Here is a 25,867-nt window from a genome sequence, read left to right as displayed (position 1 = left end):
GTAGCATAAATAAAACATTTTGAAGCCATTGGAATGAATGATGGAGGTACAGTATTGGCTAATACAGTTGCTGAAAATTGCCTTTCCACATGACTGAGAAACACAGAAAAATTCAATACCTTTGACTTTTTGTTGTTACATGCACATGACAGTCAATATATAATAGAGAAAAACATAACTGCGTATGTTTTTAAAAAACAGGAGTGAAGTTTGGTTATTTTTGTTATTAGTCCGTCAAGAAAAAATTTATTTAAAATTGATTTATCTAATATTTAATTATTATTACCTTATAAATTATTAAGAAAGTAAAATTGATGTTCACCACCGAAATGTATATCCCATTACAGTATTTTAAAAGGCTTCCTCATTCTTTATGGAAAGTAGCACTAGTGAAAAAATCGTGTAAAGGTAGAGAAATACATGTGACACTATTCTGACCCTGAGTTTCAAGACTGTTGATTATAAGTTTTATCATCTATCTTCTATAAATTGAGAGTGGTAACATTTTATTGGGTTATTGTGAGGATTAAATTGCCCAGTATTGTCTGTGTCCCCATTAGCTATAATTTTACCAGGTACATGGTAGAGGACTCAATGACTATTAAATCAAGGTATGAATATATACATACATTCATGAATGCATGAATGCATGAATGAATGAAAAGGCATGGTATGGCTCAAACATGGTTAATAGATATTTGTTCCATCTGCCTTTACTCTTCCTGCCTTCAGGATAATTATAATGACTAAACGAGTCAACATACTGTGTTCAAATCATAAGTAGCTACTAAGAAAAAAGACTTTGAGTTTGGCTTCATTTCAGCATTTCTGCATGTCTATAAATATTGATTTACATGTACTTCTAAATTTTTCTACTGAAAAATATATAAACACTCAGAAGGCAAAGTAAGGTGTGTATCAGTTTAACTGCAAGTTGAATATATGGCTATTTTTTAACATACCTAAAATAAAGCTACTCATGAAATTTTCCATCTTCTGAGTTCCACAGCATGCCTAGTGTATATGACATAATTTAGAACTCATTCTGGACTATCACAAACTCCCTTTGTTACACTAGGTATGTTTGTCCGCCCTAACTTCCGGATGGGCTTTAAGTCCTTTGAATGAGGTGCTACAACTTCTCTTTTGCCATAGCATGTAGCTAAATATGTTATACATTAGGTCATCATTAGGATGACCTGAAATTAATATTCCCTGGTATGTCTTTTCTCACTCCTGGTTAAATATACATAGAGAAGTAAAAACAGCCCCAAAGATGAAGTAGTACAGTGGTTACAGTGTAGGCATTTGAGCCAGACTGCTGAATATGAGTGTTCTCTCCACCAGATGGAAAAGGATTGTCCAACATGGAATTAGGACAATCCTTTGCCTAATTGGGTAGGATTAATAGTTACCTTTTAAAATTGTTCTGTGGATTCAATCTTCTACTACTTTTAAAGCCCTTAGAACAGCTCCTGACCATAGTAAGAGAACAATAACATTATCTGCTGTTGTTACCACCACCATGCAAACATGGGAGGTAATAACAAACATAAAATCCAGCCATTTTTGAGAGACACACATGAAACTATAGGATCTCAAAGACTTGGAAATAAAAACATATATAATTCACCACCTCACAAACAATGACAAAATAAAGTAAGACTAACACTATAAATATGACACAAAAGAAAATAAGGGTAAAACATTTCATGGAATAAGGAGAGACATTTATGATTAATAGATGATAAATTCTGTTGGAAAAATACAGCAGTTACAAACTTTTAAGAACTTAACACATGCAAAGAATATGACTATGACTACAGTGGCACGTAGATCAGAAATTCGTTCAATTAGAAAAATAGAAAAAGCAAAACGAGCAATATATCTATCATCCTTCTGTGGAGACATGTAGATATAGTTAGATAGGAAATCTCTGTGTATTTGGCTATGGTCAGATTCATCCAGATTCATTGAAACCTTAAGTAGTCCTGAGGGAACAATGAGATTCAAAATGCAGAAGTAATTAGGTTAGATTCAGTAGTACAAAAAGACAAAATAAGCTTTCATCCCCTCGTGGGGCCCAAGGGCTTCACTTATTGTTACTTATTCCTAAGCCCCTCTCCTGGGTGGAGACAGGAAAATGAACCTCTATAAGTGGGTTAAGCTTGACTGGTCAAACTGGTTAGAGACTCTGGCCATTTAACTGCTCTCAGAGCAGATCCCTTTTAGTGATGTTTTATTTCTGCATAATAATTGATGATCACTTTCAGAAGTCATGGAATTGGTCAAATTGTTAGGATAGAAGTTGCAGCAAAATCCACATGTGACATAAAACACAGGAGATGGTTTTTATTTGTAAGGGCAGGATTTTGGGAGGATGTCTGTCATTCCCAAGGGTCATACCACCCAGCAGGCTACTAAAGACTTTGTCATTGTAAATTATATGCTATGAGATCTCTGCTTAGAAAACATAACCGAGGTAAAAACTGCAAAGTTAAATTGAACTATGTGGGTGAAATGTTTTACACATATTATTAAAGATCCCTTTTATGGAATAATTGGAGCTAAGAATGTGACAGACACTACTAAACATTTTTGGAGGAGGCACAGTAAAACTACTTCCATTCATTGCTAAAGGCCAGAAGTGATTGTCATCTTTAAAAAGATGCTGTACATTTTTGAAGCATTCAATGTATTTAATAATATACCACAGCTGGAGGCTACAACTGTTTCTGCAATTGATTTAATGTTGTACTTTATCTTAAAAATAATCTAAATGAAAATCAGTTGTTACTTTGAAAGAAGTATATTAAAACATGTTTGAATCAGATAGTTATAAAATACACTAAAGGTATTAAACTAGTTAGACCTCCCCACAAAACTATAAAGTGAGTGAAACAAACCAACTCCAGAAATATGTTATACGTAAAATGCAGAAACATTTCACAGTATAGTATTTTTTGTAAGGTTTAACAGATACTAACCAAAAGACTAATATTTTAATATGCTTAATTGTGATCCTAAAATATTAGCAACTACTTTAGGATCTAATCAATGCTTTCGTGCATTGAGGCTTCTTAGAGTCATTTAATTTACTTCTCAGTAAGTCGATGTTCAAATTTGAGGTGAGACAAACATTCTATACTCATATTACTCCATGACTCAGACATTTACCACTTAGCCTATCCACTGAAAAAAATAAGAAAGTGAGAAAGATAAAGGGAATTAATCTTTAGCATCATATTTGTATCTCCGTCTTTGAATGTTATATTTTATATTTGTTTTATATAGTGAAGTCACTATTAACTACCATTTGAACTTTTTTACATTTTATGTATACCCATTTTAAATGTACCCAGAATTAAAGACAACTTGACTACCCAGGACTACAATAGTTTCTAATAAACCCCAAAAGACAGACAAATACCCAGATGGTTTTTCACTCTTCTAGCAGCAGCCCTCACGCCATGAAAATAAATTGTTATTGGTCTCTTGTCTTCGACCCAACATTGGTAAGTGGCTCCATGTAACAATCAGCTACAGACCAGCAGCTGATATCTTTGTGATTCTCTTCTTACAGAACGTTGGCTCCTTGACCTCATTGCTTCAGCAGCCCTAAGGTGCCTTTGTATTTTAACTAGATTTTTAGTTTGTCTCATAAGGAGAGTTGGTTAGCCATAAGCTAGCTATTCAATGGTACTGGGAAATGGAAATTGATTTATGTAAATTTAATAGACATTCATATTACGGTACCTCAAATGCATTTGAGCATAATTAAGTAAAGTTGCTTTTAAACTAAACTGTGTACAAATTGGGAGGCATCAATTTGCCAAACTTCAAGCTATACCACAAGGCTATAGTAACCCAAACAGCATGTTACTGGTACAAAAACAGAGACATAATCCAATGGAACAGAACTGAGTCTATAGAGGGAAAAGTAGCAAATTCATGATCTGGGCTCTTTTGATGTAATGATTACATGTTATGTATGGGCCTTGGACCACCAAAACTCAAACTCACTTCTGTGAAAGGAAAAGAAAGACCTTGGGAATTGTACTTTTTGAATTAACTGGTATTCTTAACCTCATGTGTATACTTTGTGCCCTTGGTATTAATAGAAAAAGCAAGAGAAAATCATTGATAAGAAGGAAACTTGAGTCCAAAATCATCACTTTTGCCAATTCTCATCCCTAGAGCAACTCTACCCTCCATGTCCCCTGAGACACAATATGTGTGTATGTGTGTGTATGTATTTGAATTCAACAGAATTTGAATTCAAAGGGCCATTTGCAAGAAACCACACATATGCTTCAACATGTGCTCACGAGCACACATATTAATTCAATAACTGCCAAAACACAGAACTTGCTTGGTATAATCTTTTACAAATACAAAATAAAGCCAGAATTTAATCTAACAATAGAGTCAAAAATAATCACTTACATTTTTAAATCAGTAAAACTAGCATTAAAATATTAGCATTAATATTAGATTATTTGGAAAGATAGAACTAAGAGAACACTAAAAAATGTAGAACCTAAAGGATGTAGCCAAAGAGACAATATAGCAGAATTTTCTAACCTTAAATACATTCATTAGAAATTAGAAAAGCTGAATTAAAATGAAGTTTGCCACTTCCATGTCACCCCATAAAAGAAACGAGGGGTAAGCACAGATACATACAGTATATTTATATATTTTATTTGTATTTGTATATTTATATATACTTATAAATCTATAATTTATAAGTGTGTAAATTATATACTTATAATTTTTTTTTTTTTTTTTTTTTTAGAGACAGCATCTCACTCTATCACTCAGGCTGGAGTGTAATAGTGTGATCATAGCTCACTGCAGCTTCAAACAACTGGGCTTAAGTGATCCTCTTGCCTCAGCCTCCCCAGTAGCTGGGACACACCACCAAGTCTGGCTAATTTTTTTTTTTTTTTTGTAGTGACGACATCTCACTATGTTGCTCAGGCTGGTCTTGAACTCCTGGCTTCAAGCAATCTTCCTGCCTTGGACTCCCAAGTTACTGATACTTTGTATCTATCTATCTATCAAAATTAAATAATTGAGACAGAGCAGAAAATAAGACTTTTTAAAGGTTATACTCTGAATTAATCATATTTTGAAACATTTCATTCCATTGCAAACATCAAACATGTTACATTGAATGCTTTAAATAATTTTTAAAATTTTCAATTAAGATAAAAGAGAAAATTTTCAGATATTAAAATGAAGAATGGGAGAATATACCATGTTGAGTTGCAGTTGAATCCGGAAGCTACAAACAGTAAGAAGTGGCACAGGATCCTTAACCTCAGCACCTCTGCAGAGTGTGGGGACCATCTCTATCACCTGTTTGTTGCAGGGGTGAAAATTGGACTCATGGATAAAGTCAGGAATTGCCTATACATATGGAAATGAAATACCTCTAGACTTTATCACTCCCCACATCCCGCTTATATCCACACTCAAACTGTAAACTAAGTTAAAAGTCAAGCTTTAGGAAGAAAGACTATCATCATTATTATAATGACAACATTATAATTGACAAAGTGATAGTGTACAGATTATATAAAAGGTGCCTACAAACTAATGAGATAAAAATGCCAAAGAGAAAGTTGTTCAAGGATATAAATAAAACATTCACAGAAGAAGAAATCCAATTGCCTATATGTGTATATGTTTACCCTTTCAGGTTTAGGGAAATGAAAATTACTGAAACAATGTTGTGCCATTTGTAACTACTAGAGTATCATTATATTTTTTTAATTGTCAAATTAATCTATAATCTAGACCCTGATAATGGCATTTCAATTGATGACTGTTGCTATATATGATAATTTATTAATGGATTTGCAAAAGTAGATGAAATAAATATGTCTTAGACATTACAAAATAATTTGGGAGCCAAAGAAAAGCTAATAGATCAAATATGTTAGAAGAAATTGAAAATAGACATAAAAATTGCTGCAAAAAGGCAGTAGGCTTACGTAATTTTAGTATCATTTTTTAATTAAACCATTCAGAATAAAATATTTATTTTATGTGGCATATTAACTATTCTTATAGCATTTCTCTCCTCATGAGACAAATGTAATGATATTAAAATTATAGAAATAGTACACAAAACATATAAAACAATATTATTTATAGAGATGCAAATATTCCAACTATAATATTTTCAAATTAACACTCTCAGTATATTCTAATAAGACATCATAAACAAATAATAGTTTATCCTAGTGACAAAGTGATACTTTAATAGTATAACTTCATTAAAGAAAAATATTATAGCAAAAGATTAGAGAGTAAAGCAAATATGGTTTCATGAGCTGAAAAAAGGATTGATATAATTCACCATTTAATTTGTTTAAAAGCTCATAATATGGTAGATTTATAAAGAAATTTACATAATATTTTCATACATACACATACATATAGATACATACGACCAATATATTTCTTTATATCTAACTATCTATCTGTCTATCTAAATGTTCAGCCAACTTTTTTATAAAGGGCCAGATAGTACAATACTTTTAGCTTTGTGGTCCATATTCGGCTCTGCCCACCACTGTAGTATGAAAGTAGCCATAAGAAATATGTAAATAAGTGGCCATGGCTGAATTCCAATGAAACTTTGTAAAAACAGGCTACTGAGCATTTGATCCATAGGTCATAGTTTGCTGAACCCTGTACTAGAAACATTCTACTGATCTTTAAACTCATGAATGAACAGTTAGAAATACTCCCATGAAATTTAGGAACAAGCTATATATGCCCACAGTCTTAAGTCCATTTGGGCTTCTATAACAAAACACCACAGTGGCTTATGAAGAGAAATGTATTTCTCACAGTTCTTCAGACTGGAAAATCCAAGATCAAGGCATCAGCAGATTTGGTATCTGGTGAAGGGGCCTTTCCTCCTAAATAGCTCTCTTCTTATTCTAACCTCACATGGCAGAAGGAGAAGGAATCTCTTGAACCTCATTCATAAGGACTCTGTCCTCATGACATAATCACCCCTCAAAGGCCCCATCTCTTAATACCATCAACTTGAAGGTAAGGATTTCAGCATAAGAATTATGGGGGACATAAATATTCAGAACATAGCATTACATCCCTGACTCCCCAAAATTCATGTCCTCCTCACATGAAAAATGTATTTGTTCCATGCTGAAAGCCCCAAAAGTCTTAAATTGTTCCAGCATCAATATTAAAATTAAGTTTCAAGTCTCACATAAATATCATCTAAATTAGATATGGGTGAGACTAAAGGCACAATTCATTCTGAGGCAAATTGCTCTTCAGCTGTGAATCTGTGAAATCAAACAAATTGTGTGCTTCCAAAATATAATGATGTGATAGACACAGCACAGACATTTCCATTCCAAAAGGGAGAAATAGGAAAGAAGAAAGGAATGACAGGTCCCAAGCAAGCCCAAGATCTTATGTCTTGAGAATAATCTTTGATTTGATGCTCTGGCCTCCAGGCTCACTGGGGAGGAGGTTCTCACTTGATAACACGCTGGGGCTGGGAGCAGCACACTACACATCTGCTCCATCTGCTCCTGGAGCTGCAGAAAGGCAGGGTGATGGGGTGCTGGACTCGAACCTGCGCCCACATGGTGAGATGGTGCTGGGACGTGGGTCTCCTCATTTGAAATAATTGTGTTCCTCAAGCCCTTGCACTCTGGGCTTGTGGTTGGAGGGGTGGCCTCCATCATCTCTGAAATGCCTTTAGGGTCATCCTTTCATTGTTCTGGACAATAAGTCTTGGCTTTTGCTTAGATAGCTGAAGTCCTTATTTATTCGATTCTGGTATTACATTTTATATTTTTTAATTATTCTTACTTTTTTTTTTTTTTTTGAGACAGAGTATCACTTTTTTGCCCTGACTAGAGTGCCATGGTGTCAGCAACCCAAGCTCCTGGGCTCAAGCAATCGCATGTGCCACCATGCCCAGATAATTTATTTTTTTTTTATTTTTTATTTCGGCATATTATGGGGGTACAGATTTTAAGGTTTCAATAAATGCCCATTTCCCCCCCTCCCCCCAAAAGTCTGAGTCTCCATCATGACCATCCCCCAGATGGTGCACATCTCACTCATTATGTATGTATATACCCACCGCCTCCCCCTTCCCACCTGCCCAATACCCTATTACTGTAGTACCTATGTGTCCACTTAGGTGCTACTCAGTTAATACCAGTTTGCTGGAGAATATATCTGGTGCTTGTTTTTCCATTCTTGGGATACTTCACTTAGTAGTATGGGTTCCAGCTCTAACCAGGAAAATATAAGATGTGCTATATCACCATTGTTTCTTAGAGCTGAATAGTACTCCATGGTATACATATACCACATTTTATTAATCCATTCTTGGATTGATGGGCACTTGGGCTGTTTCCACAGCCTTGCAATTATGAATTGTGCTGCTATAAACATTCGAGTGCAGGTGTCTTTTTTGTAGAGTGTCATTGGATCATTTGGGTAGATGCCCAGCAATGGGATTGCTGGATCAAATGGTAGATTCACTTGTATCGCTTTAAGGTATCTCCATATTGCTTTCCACAGAGGTTGAACTAGTTTGCAGTCCCACCAGCAGTATAGGAGTGTTCCTCTCTCTCTGCATCCACGCCAGCATTTATTGTTTGGAGATTTTTTGATAAAGGCCATTCTCACTGGGGTTAAGTGATATCTCATTGTGGTTTTGATTTGCATTTCCCTGATGATTAGAGATGTTGAGCATTTTTTCATATGTTTGTTGGCCATTCTTCTGTCTTCTTTAGAAAAGTTTCTGTTCAAGTCCTTTGCCCACTTTTTAATGGGGTTATTTGATTGTTTCTTCCTGATTTTCGTGAGTTCTAAGAATTTTTTCTTCTATATATTTTTAGTTGTCCAGCAAGTTCTTTCTATTTTTTTTTTAGTGGAGACGGGTCTTGCTCTTGCTCAGGCTGGTCTCGAACTCCTGAGCTCAAACGATTCACCCTCCTCAGTCTCCCAGAGTGCTAGGATTACAGGTGTGAGCCACTGTGTCTGACCAATTATTCTTACTTTTAATGCCTGGTTTTCTTATTATATATGTGTGTGTGTGCGCGCGTGCTATGTGTGTATATCTCTCTGTGTTTACTTTGCATATTTGATAGAATTTTATCTCTGAGGGATCTATTAGGTCTGTATTAAGATTGTATTCTTCCAAAGAAGATTTACTTTGATTCTGCTATTTGATCCGCTTTAAGTTTTGGATAATGTACGTAGTATAAATTCAGGCTCTAAATCCACTGCAGGCCTGACCTATTAACATATAATCTAAGGAAAATTTTGATTTCTTTTATCCAGAGTCAAGGCAGATGTATCTCCTAACTGTCTACCTTGGTGATTTCTTTTATCCAGAGTCAAAGTGATGTATCTCCTAACTGTCTACCTTGGCCCACTATACATTTAGGAATTTACTTGTCTCTGTGCTTCATTCTCTGCCGTAGGCCCAGTGCCCAGAGTGGGGCTTGGCACAGAGTGGCTTTGAAAAAAATAAGTCCTTGAATGAATCAAGAATCTTTCTATTTTTAGACACAAATATAGCTCTCAGAGTTAATACAGATTCAGTAATTAGTGACTCAATATAAAATAATAAACATGGATTACTTTCTTTAGATAACTGAGATCAACTCTACCACTCTATTAAGAAAATACAATTATTTAATTATAATAGTTGAAGTAAAGAGAAGATAGAAGTTTGGAACTGTCCCATTCAATATGATTTCTCTTAGCTACATGTAGCTATTGTAATTTAATTTTAACTTAATTAAAATAAAATGAAATTTTAGAAGTCAGTTCTTCTATCATCCTAAGCACATTCCAGTTATCCAGGAGCCGTATAGTTACCATATTAGACAATACAGCATATAAAATACTTCGATCACTGCAGAAAATTCTGTTGTACAACTGTGGTTGAGGGCATGCCACAGGATCAGAGAGAGTTGCAGAGGGAGAAATTATTTTGCAGTAGATCAGTGAGAGTATTCAAACATCTGTTCTAAAGGAACAAAGGAAGCAGAGTCCAGGATGAGGGGAGCTACAGAAAAATCCCTCCTCTTTCCACTTTTGCCACAAGACAACTTGACAAAAATATTTGGTTATTTTTAACTTAACTATGGTGATACAAAAATAAGCATTGAGCAGAATTTTTGGGGGCTCTTCTACAAGGAACGAAGTTTTCAGAGGTTTTTGTTTTTTCTTGTATCTAATTGTAACGATTAAACATCTAGTTAAATAAAAACATATCTTTTTTTCCCACCATATACTTTCCTTAACCACTCAGTATAGTTTTATAATTCTAAATCCAGAGAAAACAGAGTGTTGAAGATTTTTATATAAAAATTTATATTATTTTAAATTTTTAACATTAAAAAAATAAAGGGATGGGTCTCATAGTGACTTGGTCACAGGATTTATGACTAACTCATTTCTTGTATTCTCCTAGTTCTATTCTAGATAGGTGCTATGAGAACGTGTTTGACCAACCCAACTCAACACAGTGTTCCCTATTTTCTCCAATAAGGATGTATATATATATATTATATCTTTTGAATACATTTTCCATACTTTGATAATTTCCCATGTCTAAATCCTGCTACTCCAATGTAAAATAAAAAAACAAACAAAACAATAAAATAAAATAAACCAAAAACACACTGCCTACCCTCCTTTTGTCTTGCTTTTAGGTACTAGATAATTCCAGTTTGGTTTCTATCAATCAAATGAACACAAATAATACTTAACTCAGAACTGAGTAATATGGAAAAGAAGGATGGACCAAGGATAAGCATTTTTCCTGGCTTGGGTTTAGCAAAATCAGCTAAGTTCAGAGCCAGCCACTGGAAAGACAAATCCCTGATTCAATAACTTTCTGATCAGAACAGAGGCAGCACTGGTATTGTACCCAGCAAGAGCAGCTGTGGCTTTCAGTTCTTGTAGCTTCCTAAGCATGGAAGAGAGAGCATAAGTCTGGAAACAGTAGCTACATAAGCAGATTCCTGAATCAGAACTTTGTAATCATGGTGGAGACAGCAGCAACCTTGCCTGAAGTCTCTCGGGATGCCTCTAATGATTCTTTGTGCTCTCTCTGTTCCTCAATAAATCCCTTTTTGATGAAGTTTTCCACAATGGATTCTATTGTCTGCAACTAATATTTCTAACACACCAAACTATTGTGGACTTAGTAACATCGGAACTGATGAGATCCACCCTACTTTCAAAGAAATAGCTTTATTATAATATTATTATTATTACTGTTAATCACATAAATGATTTACACCTGATTAAAGTTGCTCAGAATTGTATAAAGTCCTAGGTTCAGGGATAAAATTGGACTATGGTTTTTTTGGTTTTGTTTTTGTTCTTAACACCTATTTCTACCTCAACATGAGCACTCTTTCTGAAAGGATATAAAAGGCTGTTACTAAAGCCAATGTTTTTGATTTATACTTGCTATTCATAAACCTGGTTTTCTCACATAGTATGTTCTTTTTTTTTTTTTTTTTTTTTTTTTACTGGGGGTGGGAACTACCCTTTATTTATTTATTTTTTTTATGTTTTTATTATTTTTTTTATTTTTTTTTAATTATTTTTTTTAATTTTGGCATATTATGGGGGTACAGATTTTAAGGTTTCAATAAAAGCCCATTTCCCCCCCTCCCCCCAAAAGTCTGAGTCTCCATCATGACCATCCCCCAGATGGTGCACATCTCACTCACTATGTATGTATATACCCGCCCCCCTCCCCCCTCCCACCTGCCCAATATCCTATTACTGTAGCACCTATGTGTCCACTTAGGTGCTACTCAGTTAATACCAGTTTGCTGGAGAATATATCTGGTGCTTGTTTTTCCATTCTTGGGATACTTCACTTAGTAGTATGGGTTCCAGCTCTAACCAGGAAAATATAAGGTGTGCTATATCACCATTGTTTCTTAGAGCTGAATAGTACTCCATGGTGTACATATACCACATTTTATTAATCCATTCTTTGATTGATGGGCACTTGGGCTGTTTCCACAGCCTTGCAATTATGAATTGTGCTGCTATAAACATTCGAGTGCAGGTGTCTTTTTTGTAGAGTGTCACTGGATTATTTGGGTAGATGCCCAGCAATGGGATTGCTGGATCAAATGGTAGATTCACTTGTATCGCTTTAAGGTATCTCCATATTGCTTTCCACAGAGGTTGAACTAGTTTGCAGTCCCACCAGCAGTGTAGGAGTGTTCCTCTCTCTCTGCAACCACGACAGCATTTATTGTTTGGAGATTTTTTGATAGAGGCCATTCTCACTGGGGTTAAGTGATATCTCATTGTGGTTTTGATTTGCATTTCCCTGATGATTAGAGATGTTGAGCATTTCTTCATATGTTTGTTGGCCATCCTTCTGTCTTTTTAGAAAAATTTCTGTTCAAGTCCTTTGCCCACTTTTTAATGGGGTTATTTGATTTTTTCTTCCTGATTTTCGTGAGTTCTAAGTATATTCTAATTATCAGTCCCTTATCGGATGCATAGGATGCAAAAATTTTCTCCCATTCTGTAGGTTGTCTGTTTACTTTCATGACTATTTCTTTGGCTGTGCAAAAGCTTTGTAGTTTGATCATGTCCCATTTATTTATTTTTGTTGCTGCTGTGATTGCCTTTGGGGACTTCTTCATAAACTCTTTGCCCAGGCCGATGTCTAGGAGAGTGTTTCCAACTCTTTCCTCTAGAGTTCTAATAGTTTCATATCTTAGGTTTAAGTCTGTTATCCAGCGTGAGTTGGTTTTTGTGAGAGGTGAAAGGTGTGGGTCCTGTTTTAGCCTTCTACAGGTGGCTATCCAGTTTTCCCAGCACTATTTATTGAAGAGGGATTCTTTTCCCCAGCGTATGTTTTTGTCTGCTTTGTCAAAGATGAGATGGCTATATGAGGATGGTTTTATATCAGGATTCTCACATCTGTTCCACTGGTCAATATTCCTGTTTTTGTGCCAATACCATATTGTTTTAATTACTACAGCTTTGTAGTATAGTTTGATATCTGGCATATTAATGCCTCCCATTTTGTTTTTGTTGCCTAGAATTGCTCTTGATATTCGGGGTCTTCTTTGGTTCCATACGAAGCGTAAAATTATTTTTTCTATATCTGTGAAGAATGCTGATGGGATTTTAATAGGTATTGCATTGAATCTGTAGATCAGTTTGGGTAGTATAGACATTTTGATGATATTGAGTCTGCCGATCCACGAGCATGGTATGGATTTCCATCTGTTTACATCCTCTGCTATTTCCTTCCTCAGTGTTTCATAGTTCTCCCTGTAGAGGTCTTTTACCTCTTTGGTTAAATATATTCCTAGGTACTTTAATTTCTTTGTTGCTATTGTGAAGGGAATTGAGTCTTTGATTTGGTTCTTAATTAGATTATTGTTGGCGTATATGAATGCCTCTGATTTCTGTGTATTGATTTTGTATCCTGAGACTTTACTAAATTCATTGATCAGTTCCAGGAGTTTCTTGTTTGAATCCTTGGGGTTTTCTAGATACAACATCATATCATCAGCAAACAGTGAAAGTTTGATCTCTTCTGCCCCTATTTGGATACCTTTGATTCCATTTTCCTGTCTGATTGCTGTAGCCAAGACTTCCAGCACTATGTTGAACAGAAGTGGAGATAGTGGGCAGCCTTGTCTGGTTCCAGTTCTAAGTGGGAATGATTTCAATCTTTCCCCATTCAGTATGATGTTGGCTATGGGTCTGTCATATATGGCTTGTATCATTTTTAGGTATGTCCCTTCTATGCCTATTTTCTTAAGTGTTCGTATATGAAAGGGTGTTGAATTTTGTCAAAAGCTTTTTCTGCATCTATTGAAAGAATCATGTGGTCTTTGTTTTTGCTTCTGTTGATGTGGTGAATTGCATTGATAGATTTACGTATGTTGAACCATCCCTGCATCCCTGGGATGAAGCCCACTTGGTCGTGGTGGATTATTTTTTTGATAAGTGTCTGGATTCGGTTAGCTAAGATTTTGTTGAAAATTTTTGCATCTATATTGATTAGGGATATTGGTCTGTAGTTTTCTTTTTTTATTGCATCCTTTCCTGGTTTTGGTATCAGAGTAATATTCGCTTCATAAAAGGTGTCGGGGAGGTTTCCGTTCTTCTCGATGTTGTGGAATAGTTTCTGCAAGATAGGTACTAGTTCTTCTTTGTAAGTATGGTAAAATTCAGGTGTGAAGCCATCTGGACCGGGACTTTTCTTTTTAGGGAGATTTTTAATTGCTGTTTCTATTTCAGCTGTTGAGATTGGTCTGTTCAGGGAATCTATTTCTTCCTGGTTGAGCTTAGGGAGGCTGTGTGTTTCTAGAAATTTGTCCATTTCCTCCACATTTTCCAGTTTGTGTGCATAAAGATTTTTGTAGTATTCATAAATTGTATCTTGTATCTCTTTGGGATCAGTTGTGATATCTCCTTTTTTATTCCTGATGGAGCTTATTAGAGATTTCTCTTTTCTGCTTTTCGTTAGCTTAGCCAATGGCGTGTCAATCTTGTTTATTTTTTCAAAGAACCAACTTTTTGTTTTATTAATCTCCTGAATAGCTTTCCTGTTTTCAATTTCGTTTAGTTCTGATTTGATCTTGTTGATTTCACTTCTTCTGCTGGGTTTGGGGTTGGTCTGTTCTTGTTTTTCCAGCTCTTTGAGTCGTTTCATTAGATTGTCTATTTGTGATCTTCTTGTCTTTTGGTTATAGGCATTTATGGAGATAAACTTTCCTCTCAGAACTGCTTTAGCTGTGTCCCAGAGGAGTTGATAACTTGTCTCTCCATTGTCGTTTTCTTCATAGAACTTTTTTATTTCCGTCTTGATTTCTTCATTTACGAAGTAATCATTTAGTAGGAGGTTGTTTAATTTCCACGTTTTTGTGTACAAATGTGTGTTTCTGTTAGGGTTGATTTCTAGCTTTATTCCACTGTGATCTGAGAAGGTACATGGTATGATTTCTATTTTTTTAAATTTCTTGAGATTTTCTTTGTGTCCTAGGATATGGTCAATCTTAGAGAATGTCCCGTGAGCTGATGAGAAGAACGTATATTCAGTGGATTTTGGGTAGAATGTTCTGTAGATGTCTGTCAGACCCAATTGTTCTAGAGTTTTGTTTAAGTCCATTATTTCTTTATTAATTTTCTGTTTGGAGGATCTGTCTCGTGCCATCAGTGGGGTGTTGAAATCTCCGGCGATTATGGAGTTGCTATTAATCCATTTGCTTAGCTCCAGTAAGGTTTGCTTTATGAATCTGGGTGCACCTAAGTTGGGTGCATATATATTTAAAATTGTTATCTCTTCTTGTTGGACTGTGCCCTTCACCATTATATAATGACCCTCTTTGTCTTTTACTACTTTTGTTGGTTTAAAAGCTAAATCGCTGAAATTAGAACTGCCACACCAGCCTTCTTTTGGCTTCTATTTGCTTGGAATATTGATCTCCACCCTTTTATTTTTAGTCTATGTGCATCCTTGCAGGTTATATGTGTTTCCTGAAGACAGCATATACTTGGCCTGTATTTTCTTATCCATTCAGCCAGCCTATGTCTCTTGAGTGGAGAGTTTAAGCCATTCACATTTATTGAGAGAACTGATAGGTAAGGTAGATTACTGATCATTCTGTTGGGTTGGATGTTGTTGCTATGATTTCTGTCTTGAGCCATTGTAATATCTGGCCTTTAATATGTTTGGGTTTTGGTTGTTTTTATATCCATGGATTATTATTATGATGTTCCGTGCATAACGCTGTTTTAAGTACTTCTTGTAGGGCTGGTCTTGTCTTGGTGAATTCTCTGAGCCTTTGCTTGTCTGCGAATGTTTTTATTTCTCCTTCATATATGAAGCTTAGTTTTGCAGGGAATAATATTCTAGGCTGGGCATTGTTTTGTTTCAAAAGAGTGAGAATGGGGCCCCAGTCTCTCCTTGCTTGTAAAGTCTCATTAGAGAAGGCTGATGTTATTCGAATTGGCTTTCCCTTGTATGTCACTTGCTTCTTTTGTCTTACTGCTCTTAGAAGGGCCTCTTTAGTTGATACTTTGGTCAGTCTGATGACTGCATGACGTGACGTCTTCCTGTTTGCATTGAATCTCCCAGGGGTCCTCTGGGCTTCTTGAAATTGTATATCGAGATTTTGAGCAAGGCCGGGGAAATTTTCCTCTTATATCTTCAAAAAGCTTGTCCAGCCCTTGAGTGTTGTCTTCCTCCCCTTCCTGTAACCCTATGACCCTCACGTTAGGTTTTTTCACATAATCCCACAGCTCTTGTAGGCTTTGGTCTTTTCTCTTGTTTCTCTGCTGTATTTCTGTGACTGATTTATTTAATTGGAAGGTGTTATCTTCAAGCTCTGAGATTCTTTCTTCTGCTTGATCTACCCTGTTCTTGAGACTTTCCACAGTATTTTGTAGTTCTCTGAGTTGATTCTTCATCTCCAGGACTTCGGTTAAAGTTTTCTTCACTGTGTCAATCTCTTTGTTGAACCTTTGTTCCATTTCTTGGAGGTTTTTTGTGTTTTCTTGGTGTTGGTTATTGAGTTGTTGTTGCAGCTGGGTGAGTGTTCTTATGATCCACATACGAAATTCCTTTTCTGTCATATTGGTTGCCTGATTTTGGTCGGTGTCCGTTTCTAGGGGGCTGGTGCTCCTCCTTGGGGGTGTGGTTTCCGTTTGGTTCTTCATATTTCCTGAGTTCTTACGCTGATTTCTTCCCATGTCGATCAGTTGTTGTTTCTTTCCTTAGGTTATTGTTTGGGTATTCACACACCTTGTTTAGTTTCTGAGGCGTTAGGTGGTGCCTGTGGGTGAAATTGGACCACTCCCTGTATATTGAGTCAGTGGGTGCCGTGGAAAGGCTGTGCAAGATGCTGTCCCTGTCAGTAGGTGGCGTTTGCTTGGAGGAACAGGCTATGGTGTTGATTTTGAGTCCTGTTATCAGCTCTCGTTCTGGGCGGAGCTGGGTTGGATAAGCCTGCCCTCAGGCCGTTAGCAGGGGTCAAAGTTCTGTTCTCAGCTTCCAGGGAAAGCTGTCAGGGCGGGGCTGGAATGGTCCCGCTCAGCCAGAAAGTCTGGGTGTGGGGGTGGGGCTGTCTGAGACCCACAGTCTGCAGCAGGCCTCGCTTCTTTCCACCCTCCCCAACTCCGCAGCTACTCCTGGGCCTCTGCCAGCAGGCCAGACCACAAGCCACCAGGCCTCCCCGGACTGTGATGCCGGCGGGGAGGTTCCCTGCACAGGAACGCCACCTGGGTTGGGCGCACAGCCTCCTCCTGGGAGGAGGGTTGTCCTCTAGGGTGCCGATCCGCCCCTGGAGGCACACAGCCCTCAGTAGGCTGTTCACGTATAACCCTTCTGTGCCCCGGGCAGTGCTAGCCCTCGGTGCAGGGGATCTGGTCTGCAGGTCCGACCTCTGGGTCCCAGAGTTCAAACTGTATTCCCACCAGGGAGAGGATTTCTGGTCCTAATTCACCCACAGGGAGCCCGAGCTGGGTCTATGTCTCTCAGCCTCTGAGTCGGCACCGTTTTCCTGGGAACACGGTGCCAGCAGCACCTGGGAGGGTGGGCGGGGTCCCAAACGGGAAGGTCCCGTTCCCTGGAGGTGCCTCCGGCTGGTGGCTGTATTGTCTCTCTGGGCAGCCGCGGGTAGGGTTGGCGGAGGGGAGGATGAGGCAATATGGCGCCTGCCGCGCGGCTCGGGTCCGTGCACACGGAGGTGCCGGGAGGAAGTTGGGAACCTGGTGCCACGTCTGCTACAGGCTCACCGTTGGCAGGCGGCGGCAGTCTCTGGGCTGATGTCCGCAGGTCTCTCCACCCGCTGGGGAGCCCACCAGCAGTCCCGAATGCAGGGGAGGGGAAACAGCAGATCCACCTACCCTTGCCGCTGGTCTCCGGGCTGCTCCGGTGGTCTCATCCTCCAGTTCTCCTCCGCAGCCTCCTCCCGTGGAGTCTCCCGGGGTCTCAGGTACCCCTCCTTCCGGCCCTTGTCCGCTGTATGCTCGTCTTCTTGCTTCTTTCCTCTAGTTTCTGCTAGAATCGGTCTTTTCTGCAGAGACCCTCTGTCTGGCGGTGTTATTCGTCCGCCATCTTGCTCCGCCCCCACATAGTTTGTTCTTGATCCTTTCTTATAGGACTGGACTCTGCCTAATGAACGATGAACTGGCAAGGAGTATTCTGAAGGTATTAACTTTATTTCCAGTTTTACCCTGCATTTCATGTTCTTCTCATTCAAACTTCCTTACCTACAAAATTATCGTAGGAAATTTATTGGTCAGCACAACCCTAGGGCCTTTAAGTAGGGCTCTTTTTGCTTCTCATTTAAGCAGATGCCCAGGACAAAGAAGGGGTCTTATCTGTTGCAGGAAGATTTCTGTCTATCCTTAATAATTCATTTGGTCTCTCTTTCATCTTTCAGGAGCGGAAAGCAGGTGTGTGACTGAAACAAACACCTGACATAATTCTCATCACATTATGTTAACTTATTCAGGTAAAAGAATGGTGACACATGACAATGGCTTCAAAATGTTATAGTACGAGCCTGCATTTTGCCTCAGTTTTATATTTTGTATGCCCAGGCTAACTTAAATTGTTTATAAGGAACGTAATAATGTTAAAAGTGGTAACATATCATACGTCTGGAAAGAGCTATGACAAGTTCTCTAACTTATCTACAAGATAATTATATGAGAAAGAATTAAGAAGTTGTTTGTGTGGTCCAAAACAATCAGTCTTTTATGTTTTCATAAATGCCTCATTTCTCAAAGCCGCAGGGGAGAAAAGGACCTTTGGATGAAGGTAATTATGTTACTAAAAAGGAACAAAAATGACCTGGCTCTAGAGAAAAGGAAAGAAAATCCAGTCTAATAAATAGCACCAATTTCTTCCAGACCATTCTGATTTTCACCCTCATGTTTTTGGCCAAGATAACAGTAATATAAAGAATGAATTTGTTTTGAATTAGAGACTGTGGAAGTTAGAGGTCTTAGGTAAGGAAGAAGATTTGAATTCTTATTTAGAATAAGCTATGCAAAAATCTTTTGTATTCATTCTTTCCTTTCCATCTCCTCTCCTCAACAGCTTTATTTTCACAGTCACACTAAAGATCTCTAATGTAAGATTAATACACTCCTAACAGTTCAGAAGATTATCCAGTGGGGCTATGAAGAAAATCCTAGAATTTGTATAAATATTTATTTTTCATCAAAGAAGAAGAAATGAAGCTTACTAATCAAAAAATATATATTTACAATCTTTAATGTAAGATACATAACTTACATATATATACATATAATTTATATGATATGCACATTTATCCAATTATGATATTTGATGTGTACATTGCCATTGGTCAGTTTTTATGTAAGATGGTCCTGTGTCACTTAGAATAGCCAAGATACCGTGAGGTAAGAGTGAGCATTTCATAATGTAGGATTGGTGAGACTATGAAAACTGGGTAAAAGACTCAACATGTTTCAACTTATATATTTGCATGAATGATTTCAATATCAAAATGCATGACAATTACCAAATACATGGAAAACAACATTTCTTCTGGGCCACTAAAAGAGTATCAGAGAAGAAAGAAGGAAATATCTATGAATATATATTTTTAAGAGTTGTTTCTTTAACAAATGCAATGATTTGAAGAACATTTTTGTAAAAATGACTACTGGTGAAAAAGCTAGCTTGACTGTAATTAAAGATAAACAAGAATGCCAACCACTGACAATGATTTCAGACAAATTTCATTTCTCCTACCTTTTCTCTATTCCAATCTTTTCTTCACTACTACTCCCAGAATGAGGTAACTTCTTAAAGCTTGTCTCCAATCGTGCCACCATCTTACCCATCTGCAGGAACTGCCTCTCATCAGAAAAGTATAAGCTTCACTATTTTGTGAACCTATTATTTCTTCTATTCTTATTTTCCACATTTTACTAAATGCATTATATATTCTTGTCATATTAGACTATGTATTTCTGTGCATGACTTATCTAAAAAATCATAAACTTCTATCTTCCTTTTCTATATCTCAAATCTACTGCATTTTCCAAGTTAATCTCAAATGCTATTGTCATCATAAATCCTTTCCTACTCTCTCAATTGAGATTTTATATCTCCTTCCTTTATATCTCCATTTGCATAGTTTTCTTATCTTTTTATGTCTCTTCAGAGAAACGATTTTGTGTTATTTGTTTCTTGCTACGACTTTTGGATGAATTGAATTGGCTCCTCTTCCTCCAGATTCAGTCAAGGGCCTACCTCCCCCAGGAACCTTCTCTATTTGATCTTTCTCTGGGCCTAGTAACTGAATGTCTACAGCTCTTTAGTGTGAAAACAAAATCATTTTTTAAAATTTTACAGCTATGATTTATGGTTAGATGTTTCTTTTGAGAACTCTCATAGGGTAAGTGTATATTCTTTTTGTGGAATCTTGACTGTTTGGCATAAAATAACAATTAACAATATGAACACCAAAAATTCTATTTTGGTGCACAAAGCATACTACTTAAACCCATTTGTATTGTCTTCAATATGAAGTCAAATTCATATGTAATGTCAAGGTAATACTCACTGAGACGTGAAGGTATTGAGCTATAGAAGAAACTATCAAACATAAAGATTCAACTCAGGTAACAGAATGTACAACAAATCAGTGTGCATTTCATATAAGTTCTAACATAATAAAGAATTGGCTTTCAAAGAAGAAAGAATGCTAAAATATTTGCTTGTTAGAAGTACCCTTTAAGCTAAGTGCTAAGTACAATTCATTGAAGCACTTTCCAGTATTCATCTTCTTCAGGCTGTCTCAGCCACATGATCAGCAGCCATTATACCAAAAGGCAAATGTATCCATCAAGTGGGTGTTGGAAGGAAGGAAGAAGAGCAAGATATATGTCCATAAGTTTAGGACTTAACACTGTAAGGAGAGAATCTAGAGTGGGAGAGACATAGTATGAGGACACACAGTGAAGACAGGGATGAGAACCAGGTTTATCCTGAACATGATGGCACAGAACTTCTTTAACCAGCATTGTTATCACTTATTCACCAGGGACCTTCATAAATGTCAGAAATTATTTGTATCTCTTGCTTCCTGCTCCTATTGGGCTTTCTTAACACTGGCAGCTTCCCATCTAATCTTACTCACCTTGTTTCACATAAGAGTTACCTAGTTAAAACAACTCATTTCCTTTAGCAGTAAAAACATCCCCCAGTGTAATGTCTACTTGGGGGATGATTAACTCTCCTACTCTAGTTTCTACCCATTATCATGTTTGTGACATATGCATGGTCAGGATATTTAACCTTCTATTTTAATCCAGATCACAGATTTTTTAAAAAATTTCAGAATATCACAGGAATACAAAAACTTTGGTTACATATATTGCCTTTGTACCACCCGAGTCAGAGCTACAAGTGTGCTCATCCCCCAGATAGTGTGCACTGCACCCATTAGGTATGAATTTATCTATCCCTTCCTCCTCTCTCCCACCAGCCCAACACCTAATGAATGTTACTTCCACATGTGCACATAAGTGTTAATCAATTAGTACCAATTTAATGGTGAGTACATGTGGTGCTTGTTTTTCCATTTTTGTGATACTTCACTTAGTAGATGGTCTCCAGCTCCATCAAGGATAATACAAGAGGTATTAATATTAGTTCACCATTGTTTTTCATGGCTTAGTAGTAGTACTGAATGGTATACATATACCATATTTTATTAATCCATACATGTATTGATGGGCATTTGGGTTGTTTCCATATCTTTGCAACTGTGAATTGTGCTGCTATAAACAGCACTTGAGTTCATATTTCCTTATTGTAGAATGTCCTTTTGTTCTCTGGGTAAATACCTAGTAGTGGGATTGCTGGATCAAATGGTAATTCTACTTTTAGTTCTTTGAATTATCTCCACATTACTTTCTATATAGGTTGTACTAGTTTGCAGTCTCACCAGCACTGTATGAGTGTTCTTAGCTCTCTGCATCCACTCCAGTATTTGTTGTTTGGGGATTTTTTGATAAAAGCCAATAACTCTGGAGTTAAGTGATATCCCATGGTACTTTTGACTCAAATTTTCCTAATGATTAGAGATGTTGAGCAATTTTTCATATGTTTTTTGGCTATTAGTCTGTCTTCTTTTGAAAAGTTTCTGTTCATGTCCTTTGCCTACTTTTTAATGGGATTGTTTGATTTTATCTTGTTAATTTTACTGAGTTTTATATACATTCTAGGCTACAGTAACCAAAACAGCATAAACCGGCACAAGAACAGAGACATAGATGTATGGCTCAGAACAGAGAACCGAGATCTAAAACCATCCTCATGTTACCATCTTATCTTTGACAAAGTAGACAAAACATACACTGGGGAAAAGAATCCTTATTCAATAACTGGTTCTGGGAAAACTGTATGTCCACATGTAGGAGCCTGAAACAAATCTGCACCTCTCACCTCTCACAAAAATCAACTCATGGTGGATATCAGACTTAAACCTATGGTGTGAAACTATAAGAATTTTAGAAGAAAATGTTGGAAAAACTCTTATAGACATTGGCCTAGGCAAACATTTATGAAGAAGATCCCCCAAACAATCACAGCAACAACAAAGATAAATAAATGGGACATGATCAAATTAAAAAGCTTCTGCACAGCCAGGGAAACCATCATTAGAATGAACAACCAACCTACAGAATTGGAGAAAATATTTGCATGCTGCACATGTGATAAAGAGCTGGTAACACAAATCCTTTGTGATATTAGACTCACATGCTATGAGCTTCTGCTTTTCTAGATGTTTTATTTTGTGATATATTAAAACTACTACTTGATTTTCTTACCCTGACCCAAATCTAATGCCCTTTCTGGTATTCTTTATTAAACATCATTTACCTGATGGAATAAAATCCTCTCCAGAGTATTTTCAAACTTTACAGATAGAGAACTCATATTTTTGTCTGTTTCAGGCACAGGCCAGAAAAATTCAGCCCACAGGCCCAGTCTGGTCCAATGCATTTACCGGAATAGTCACAACCATTTGTTGATTTATTAATATCACACATGGTTGCATTTGCACTATGGGAAAGTTGAGTGATTTTGATTTACTATTAATCCTTTATAGAAAAAGTTTACTGGTCTCTGAGTTTGGGTCTCTGGGAAAAAAAGGAGTCCATTTGCATAATGCAAATATAAGGCATTGAAATCCTCCAGGAGAAAAATGAAAGAAGTGACTGTAAGTAGGGAATCATGTTTATTTTCGCGTTATTTCCAATCAGTATGCTCATGATGTTAAATAAAAATTTAAAGAGTTATCCCACAATGAATATGAAGTTGGAATGGACCTTATCAGAAGAAATTAAAAGAAGATTACAGAATAAAAATGAAAAGATTTCATATAGCTTACTCTAAGCAAGTATTCAAGTTTCATTGGATTGTGTACTTCATGAGGATAAGGACTATGCAATATTCTTGATTCAAACCTGATAACTCCTAAGACAAAGCTTATTAGGTATATGATACTGACTAAATATATGCTGACTAAATGCATAAAAGTTAACATTTAATATAAGGCCATAGTTTTGCTTTAAAACTCATCTGGAGCAAATAGAATCTTCTGTGTCAGATTGTACTTTTCGATGATGACCACAGCAATATCTCTCATTCCACATGACACTGATTCCATTAGGAAGTGAGGTATCTGTACCTTCCTCTTGAATCTGGGCTAGTGGCTTGCTTACAACCAATGTAATGCTGTGGAGTGAGACTAAGTAATTTCTGAATCTTGTTCAAAACAGACCATGGGACTTCGTTCCTTGCTTGTTGGAATACTCACAGTTGGAAATCGGAGCAGATCTGTTAAGCAATCTGACTACCCTGAAGGCACCAGGATCTGAGGAAGGAAGCAAAGACACAATGAAAAGCTACATGTAGGCTCTCCAGTTTGAAATCTTAGTCTTTGAGTTTTCCTGTGCCAGTTATGTGAATTTGATGTTTTTGTCCCTTCCAAAATTCATGTTGAAATTTAATCCCTAATGCCACAGTACTGGAAACTATGGCTTGTAGGAAGTAATTGAGTCATGTTGTCAGAGTCCTCATGAATGGAATTAGATGCCCTTATAAAAGATCTTGATGAAGAACGTTTGCTCTTTTTTTGCCCTTTTGTCTTCTGCCACATGAGGTTCCTGCTCTCTGGAGGATGCCCGTGAAGGCCCATCTTGGAAGCAGAGAACAGCTCTTACCAGACAACCGAACCTGCCAGTGCCTTGATCTTGGGTTTCCCAGCCCTGAGAACTGAGTGAAATACATTTCTCTTCTTTATAAATTACCCAGTCTCAGGTAGTTTGCTATAGCAAATGCACTAAGACAGTGAGTAAATGAGCATTTGGTTAATTCCAACCTCCTTCTAAGTCAAACCAATTTTTCAATACTTCTCAGGTCAGGCTCTAGATATTGCCAGACAGAGACAAACTGTTTCTGTTTTTCTCTTTCTATTATAAATTATGGAACCAAAGAATCTGTGAGCATAAAAAAATGGTTGCTGTTAAATTTGAAGTAGTTTGTTGAGCAGCATTATTATCTGGAACTTTTTTTTTTTTGGAAAATACTTTTATTAAAACAAACGCATCAAGAAATATAATCTATGGTTATGATGTTTTTAGTTCTCTCTTAAATAATTAAACATGACCTCACAATTTTCTATATCTTAAACTCTGAAGAGCTCATCACCATCTTGGCTTTCTACTACAATTTTCTAATTTTCTACTACAATCATTTGTAAGGAAAACAATGTGGGATCACAGAAGATATTTTGAATAACTAACAAAGGGTAAGAACCATTTAATATACCTCTATGATTATAATTAATGGTTGTTGTTGTTTTTTTTTTTTTTTACCTTGCACTTGTGCTTTGGGAGGCCAATCAACTTTAATTATATGGGAATGTTTTCTTGGATTTCAAAGATAAACATGCTCCCCCTAAAATTTAGCAAGCTTGCTCTGTTCATTAATCTCAGAGATGTAAATGGGGTGCTTCTCAGAAAATTCTACCAAATAAAAGTGGGCTATGATATCTGTCTTAACTCAAGCCTGGTGACCACCAGACTAACTGTCACAGTAAGAGCCAGAGCAGGAAGTGCTAATAGAATCAGGGCAACCTTCATCATTTTCACTTGTACCCAGTGAGGACTTGAGCTGTGAGCAAGTCAATGGAATGATGTGTGGTCAGGTGCTGTATGCACTATACACACATAAATCTGTCCTAACTGTAGTTTACAAAGACAGTGACCCTTCTTGGTGACTACTGACCTTACTTTTGGTTCTTATGCCAGCAGACAAATACAAAAAACAAAACAAAACAAAATAAACAAAAAAACATTTCCCTAACTGAATTTTTACTCATTACATGGAAAGTCTTGGGATATTCATATCCTGGAACTAATTATTGTCACAACAAAAAGTATATAAGAATAATTTTATGTATAGCAGAAGCCACATCTGCTTTAATATTTGTCAATTGTTTTTCATGTGTACTATTCTAATTATTCTTATAGTTTCTGATATTCTGGTTTGCTTTCTTCATTAAAAGCTGTTTCCTGTGACCCTGAGTTTCTGTCTTGCCAGGCTGACTGTCAATGTCTTTGGAAATTCCGAACATCATTCTGCTTTTTAAATGCCAGTCTCTACATTAACTTACATTTAATACTTCAAGTGGCTGCAACAAATATACCATAATGATAATATCAGAGAGGAAGAAATTTGGCTTCGTTGTTACTATTTTTGTGTGCATATTGGTTTGACTTATTCCCA

This window comes from Microcebus murinus, chromosome 3 (assembly GCF_040939455.1).
Source record: "Microcebus murinus isolate Inina chromosome 3, M.murinus_Inina_mat1.0, whole genome shotgun sequence".
NCBI classification, from domain to species: Eukaryota; Metazoa; Chordata; class Mammalia; order Primates; family Cheirogaleidae; genus Microcebus; species Microcebus murinus.
This window is presented reverse-complemented; position numbering follows the sequence as displayed.